Here is a 7582-nt window from a genome sequence, read left to right as displayed (position 1 = left end):
TGGCATAAGATCGATTGCAAACTCCACTTCTCTTTCTGGTGGAAGACCTGTGACGTCGTCAGGAAAGACGTCTGGGAAGTCTCTGACTACTGGCATCTCTGATAGTGACGGAGTGGGTATGTCAGGTGTTGAAATGATGCTGGCCAAGAAAGCCTGACACCCCTTGGAAATGAGTTTCCGCGCCTGCATGCAAGAGATCATGCGAGGGAAACTTCTCGATCTGGCTGGTTCAAACAGAAACTGCTCCATGCCCACTGGTCTAACCAAAACGGATCTCCTCTGAAAGTCGATCAAGACTCTGTTCCTCGTCAGCCAGTCCATTCCCAGAATGATATCAAATTCTGGCATTGGCAAGACGATCAAGTCGGCATACACTAGGTGGCCGTGTAATTCCAGGTCAATGTCCCTGACCACACTAGTAGCTGATAGTTCTTCCTCGGATGGGACTGTCACTAAATAATTCACGTCGAGTCCAATGGTCTTGATATCCAAGTGGTTAGCAAACGTTTCCGAAATAAATGAATGAGTGGCTCCTGAATCTATCAAGGCCTGAGTAGCTATTCTCTTAATGAAAATATTTCCTGAGAGATGTTAGCACAACACCAAAACTTATATCCCAAAATTTCTAACATTATCCTCAAGCATAGTAGAAATTAGTATTCCAAGACACTCAAACGTATTACTAGCACACTAATAATCCCAAATAAATTCCACGTGCAAGGCAAAATAATACTGAGCTTAGGTAGAAAAGTTTACCTGTCAGTAAAGTCGTGTCTGGGTTCGCATCCTGTGCATGCATGGCGAACACTCTACCCCGGGTTGGCTGCTTCCACTGTGGGAACTCTTCCAGCATGTGGTCAGTAGCTCCACATTTAAATCACTTGCCCTACCCATACAAACACTGTCCCGGATGCTGGCGGTTGCATTTAAGGCACACTGGAAAATTAACGGGCTTCTGAGGCGCCACCTGATGCTGCATTGGACCCTTGCCCTTTGGCGGTCCCTGATACGGCTTCTTCCCTGGCGGCCCCTGGTATGGCCTCTTAGGCTGCGGTCGCTGATGATGCTGGTGCTGCGGTGGTGCCTGATAGGGCCTCTTACCCTGTCTGTCAGCCTCAATATCTCTCTGGTCTTGCTCTGCCGTCAAAGCTCTTGACACGGTAACCGTATAGGTAGTAGGACCAGCAACTCGGACGTCACGGCGCAAGACTGGCCGCAACCCATCCATAAAATGCCTCAACTTGCTCTGGGCGTCATTAGCTATCAGGGGCACAAAGTGACACCCCCTTTCAAACTTCCTGACAAAATCCGCCACGCTACTGTCTCCCTGTCACAGCATCATAAACTCCCTCGTCAATCTGGACCGTACTTCCTCAGTAAAGTACTTGGAGTAGAACACCTCCTTGAAGCCATTCCAAGGCAGCACTTGCAAGTTGACTGCCACCGATGCACTCTCCCACAATAATCTGGCGTCCCCTGTCAGAAGGAACGTGGCACACCTGACCCTATCTGCATCGGTCAGTTCCATGAAATCAAAGATTACCTTGATGGACTTAATCCATCCCTCAGCTATCATCGGGTCAGTGGTACCCGAAAACTCCTTAGGATTCATCCTCCTGAATCTCTCATACACCGCCTCAGGTCTGGGCCTCTCCCCTGCGTCTACTGCAGTTTGGTTCCTCGCAAAATGTGCGAAGAACTGCGTCATACCTGCAGGCATCTTTGCCTGCATGTCCGGAGGTGGAGGAGGAGGAGCGTCTCTCCTCTCCTCTCGAGCCTCTCTATCCTCATCCCTTGCTTCACGATCGATCACACGTCTAGGAGGTATAATGTTCCAATAATTTACCCAACACGTAAACCCTACATACATTAACATGATATCACTAATGTAGGATACACGTACTTGAGCTTAAAAACATGCGCATACTGAAATACTAACTTCATGCTTACTACATAACATAAATTTAAAACTTTAAAACTTACAGACTTGAGGTGTGACTTCGTGAGCTTCTTGCGACTGGCAGTAGCCGTAACCCTTTACAAGAACACGGCTCTGATACCAACTGTAACGTACCTTAATTTTTACTACTAAAATTTGCGGAAGAATTAAAAATTTTCTTAAATAAAATCGTGAGCATTCAAAATTCGATAAAATAAATTGTACGTCTCAACAAAGCTCTAAAATAGAGTTTGACAAAAGTATTTGAACATTTTCATAAAGACTTAAAAACATGACGGTCCTCGGGTTTAGCCTCCCGCTCAGTCCAAGCCTGCTCCTTGGTCCCCACCTCCTGTCTCCTAATAAACATCCTCACCTGCATCGATCAATTCTAGTGAGTCTAAAGACTCAACACGTATAAACTGGAAGTAACAAGTACTACATAATAAGATCACATGCAACTTTAAAATAGGACATACATACTTTAAACTTGAACTTGCAAGATAAAACTTGAACATACGTACATACATGCTTAGACGTGCCATAAACTTTTCTTAAACATGCTTGCACACTTGAACATACTTAAACATACATATCTTCATCATTTTGCGTAGAGGCATGTTTCAAAGCAAGTGACCCATAACATAATTTCCTGATCAGACTAAACCACAGTACTGGGATGACAGGGACGTATCCACTGCCACATACATGAGATCCCCGTTCATAATTTAACGGGCTGATTGGTCCACGTTCATGATTTAACGCTTTTCAATCTCGATCTAAACCTGTTCATAATTTAACGGGAGGATTGGTCCCCGTTCATAATTTAATGTTTTCCAATCCTAAACATAATTTGGTCACAAGACATTTAGCATACCTCAAAAACTCAAAATATTTTTCTTGCACAACATACTTACTTGGCGTTGAGGGATTCGATGGACTTCGGTTGGGGCCGTTGCTGCACATACTAACATGAATTCAAATGCTTAACTTGCATAACTTAGACGTAGGTATTCGTGCTTACCACCGAATTCAATAAATAACTTAAGACATTCTATAACACTCGGAACTTGACCTCATTTAAATCATCGTACTAACCCAAGACATGAAACTCCAAGACAAAATAAGATTTCCCAAAAATATGGAGTACACGGACCCCATGCATGGGTCCGGGTAGGGGTCCGTGTAGGTAAGTAAAAAGGAATACACGGGAAGAAGAAGGGACACGGACCCTGTGCCCAGGTCTGGCTCCGGGTCCGTGTAGACTCGGTAAAATTTGTCGTGCAGAAGGGGAAAGGCACGGACCCCGTGCCCTAGTCCATGTGGGGGTCCGTGTAGGCTCGGAAAATTGACATTGAGAAGAAAACAAAGGCAAGGACCCCGTGCCCTGGTCCGTGTGGGCGTCCGTGTACTTGCGGAAATTGCAAACTCACGAAAATTTATTACATGCGATGCTTATCATTCTAGACTCGATTGTACGGACCATGAATCGACACCCCGAGACCCATCCTAGCATGCCATAACATCAAACCAAATTCGTACAAGATCCCACAATAACGACGTCCACCCTACGACACGTACAATTCAAAAACGTGGCAAATGACACCAAATCGGTTCCTACGACTTCTAATGCATTCGAGTGCCTATCGACACTAAACGACATATCAAATAACAACCCAACATCATACTAAGCATACTTAGACGCAACAACGATCACCTTTCGATTTCCAACAAAGCCTTCAACAATAAAATATCGAGAACGCAACAACACATAATTTTCTGAAAAATGCAGTTTGAACAGTCCCACGAAAAACGTCATAACTCACTCGATTTTTATCCAAATATTTCGAATTTACTGGCAAATCAAAGGTATCAAAAAGTTCTACAATTTTTGTGTTGAAAGTTTTCTCAAAATCAAGAACGAAAAGTCGCAGTATTTAAAAAGACAGTAAAAACGAGTTTTCAGATCTAAAAATTATCCCAAAACTTATCCAAACCATTTTCTGCTTAAACGACGAACGTCACACATGAATTTTTACGCATAAAAATAACACGACACATAATATGACGAGATCGATGCAGAAATAACAGAATATACGTGCTTTTTGATGATAAACTTTACCGAAACGGCGATACCGAAGCGGAGATGGCGTGAGGATTGATTTGGGACGAACGTGGCGCTAAAATCTTTGAAGAAAACACACGAAAGTTTGCTGGAAGATGGAGAGGGGAGGGGCGGCTGCAAGGGTTCTTAGAAACCTAGGTTTTCTCCTCTCAAAAATAATAAAATCTGAATAATGAAGTGTGTGTGTGTTAATCGGTTTTTAGTGTGTGTAAAACATGTAAGTGTGTGTGATTGTATAAAACGTGTGTGTGTGTGTGATTTAATTAGGAGAAATTATAGCTAAATTAACTAATTAAAATACTAATTAAAGGTTAACACACACTAATTTAATCAAACTCTTTACTTAAAATAATTACACACCAATTTTAAAATTTTTAAACTCTTAAATCCGCTAAATAATTGAATTAGGATTTAAAATGCTAAACTTAATAAATTATTTGAAAATGCCCAAACCTCAACTTAAAATAAAGTACCACAATTTAGATTACCAAAATTGTCACCGGTCTTTTCCTCGATCGCGCTTCGAATAGTCGCCTGAAACATGAAACTCGAAAAACATTTTAACGTGCATCACTCAAACATAATTAATTTAAAATAATGCATTTAAATAAATCATGCACTATTAAGACTCGTTTTAAATTAAATAAATGCTTTAATAATTAAATAAATGCATGGGTTATACGTGTACTGAATTTGGGCAATACAGTGTAGCCGTGGGTTGAGCAGGTCCAGAGGAGCCTAGGGTTGTCTAAGTGAGGTTGGTTAGGGGCTGGTCCCGTTGGGTGAAGGCTAGGATCGAAAATACGGAAAGTAGGGAGTCTAGGGTTTCGAGTGGTAGACTTGCATATTTTTCCAGAAACTTTCAGCAAGGGTTGTGGGGTCTTGTGGGGTCTAGAATTGAGGTTTTAGGGGCTGGTCTAGTAGATTTAACATATGACTTGAGTTGGGAAAAATTTGGTTAAGATTCGGGTTGATTCGGGTTAAAGCAGGGACCCCGATCCAAGTTTTAAAACGAATCGTTTAATTTTTGGAATGGGCTCGAGTTTACATCTAAGAAACACTTTTAAAAATGTTTTGGGATGATTCAAGGAGTTTTGTAAGCTTCAGGTCAAAATTTTGAGGTCTAGGGGTAAAATGGTCATTTTGGATTTCCAGGGGCAAAATGGTCATTTTGCACCCGATTCGAGATTTTTGTCCTGGCAGCGCCCTGAGCATAAATTTATCATTTTTTAAATTTTTATGCATCATGACCATGATTTTTATGAATCTATGAAATATACGTTGCATGATCTGATTTGTAGGGGTCGATCTGATCTATCATGTTTTTGGGCAAATAGGGCACGATCGGGTCATAAGAATGGGGCAGTGATGTAAGGATCGTTCCACGCCTTGGATCAGACCCTGGTGGGTTTGAAACGTGGTCCAAGATGGCTCGAGTACAGGTGGTCATGGCCTAGGGGTAGATCGAAAGAGCTAGGGTTGGGTTGGTTAGGTTGTGGCTTGCTTCGGGTGATTCTTGCACGTTCGCGTACATGGGGCTGAGGACCATGGCTAGGTATGTCCATGAGGGACCCGTGGTGGGCTAGGAAGGGCTGCTTAGGGTCTGGTCCAAGCTGGTTTGGGTCAGAGTCGAGATATGGGCTTTGGCTTGGAGATAGGGTTTGGGTCCTTATGTGCAGAAAATTTACAGCAGTGTTCAGCTGAGTTTCGGGGCCCTAAACGGTCTGAACAGGGTTTTTTTATGCCTGCTTAGGTGGTGTCAAATCATGGTTTAAGTTTGGAAAAGTTTGATTGAGTTTCGGGTTAAAATTGAGACTCTGATCCAAGTTTTAAAACGAATCATAAAAGTTACGGAACAGACTCGTGGTTACGCCTAGGAAATAATTATAAATACGTTTTGAGGTTTTTAAGGTGTTTGGTTGGTTCGGGTCGAAATTTTGAGGTCCAGGGATAAAATGGTCAATTATGGTTTCCAGGGGCAAAATGGTCATTTTGCACCCGAGTCGAGTTAGCAGTCCTGGCAGCGCCCTAATCACCATTTGATATGTTTTAAATGTTTATGTTATCACGAACATGACTTTTTATGAAAACATGAAAAAATACGTTGCATGCTTGATTTTAAGAAAAATTTAAGTATATGCTTGGTTTTATCAAATGATGAATACGATGACATGTTTTGAATGATAGGAGTTGGCTGTGACTATTACGATGCACGATGACATGTAAGGCTAAGGCTCAGTGGACGGGTAATGCTGTCGCTGATGTCCCCGCCGCCGGGTATCACGGTTACATGTAGATGGTTCCATCGACTAACACGATGATACGAAAGTCACAACTAATGAATGGTATTCACTTAAAAGAGATGAACACGTATATGATGATATGTTGAGACATGCTTTGACTTGTATGCTTTATTATGTTTATGTTTACACTTTAAATATCATGAAATGTATTTTTATTACGGTTCTTTTCACTGTTCCCTACAATGTTTATGAACTTGCTATAACGGTTCAGGTGTGTTGAGTCTTTAGACTTAGTAGGTGTGATTGACGCATGTGATCTGACTGTTGAGAAGACTGGAGGCGTCGAAAACTGAGTAGGCTAAGCTGGGGGTGCACGTGAAAATCCGAAGACCTTGCATTTCTTCCGCATAATATGTTTATGAGACATGGGTTTAAGCAATATGGTTAAATGTTTTTTAGTCTTGTTATACGTTGTTGATTCATCGGATTTTTGTTACCGATTCGAGTTTTTTTTTTAAATCAGTAGACTAGGAGATTGATTTTATTTTAAGATTTAATTAACTACAGTTATTTTTATTCAGATGTTTGATGACCTTTTAAAACGCATGTTTAACTTATTTAAATATTTTTGAGCGTGTGTATTTTCCGCCTTAGTTTTAAAAAAAATATTTCAGTTGAATTTAAAAATGAGTGGACGTTTCATGTGTTTTAAGGTGTTATGATATGTTTGGATGGATTCAAGTCGAAGTTTAAGGTTCAGGGGTAAAATGGGAAAACTAGGGTTTTAAGGGCAAAACGATCATTTTACACCTGAAAAATGTTAAGAGTCCTGACAATGTCCTGAATGCTGTAGTAAATGTTAAAATGTTTGTTTTGAAAGTTTTTGGAATTTTATGATGGGAAATGTTAAATGCAAAAAGATGTGTTACATGTTTGGTTTAAAAGAAAATGATATCTATGCATGTATTTTTATAAAGTGATGGAAATGCTGAAAATGTTTTGAATGAAGTGACTTAATTGTAAGAAAATAGGGATTCATGAGGGACTAAACCCCAGTGGAACCCGTTTACGGGACTAAGCACCAGTGGAACCCGTTTACGAGACTAAGCCCCGTGGGAACCCAATACCGAATTTCCATAGGCCAAGGCTCATTAACGTAAAAGTGGTTACTGGTGTTTCCGCCAACTATAGGCCAAGGCACGTAACAGAAAAGTGGTCAAATGTTGCCCTGCCGCCTGATATCATAATTACAGCTGAGATTGATCAATTGACCGA

This window comes from Primulina tabacum, chromosome 12 (genome assembly GCF_025594145.1).
Source record: "Primulina tabacum isolate GXHZ01 chromosome 12, ASM2559414v2, whole genome shotgun sequence".
Taxonomy (NCBI): Eukaryota; Viridiplantae; Streptophyta; class Magnoliopsida; order Lamiales; family Gesneriaceae; genus Primulina; species Primulina tabacum.
The sequence above is the reverse complement of the archived record's forward strand: the minus strand, read 5'-3'. Positions refer to the sequence as shown.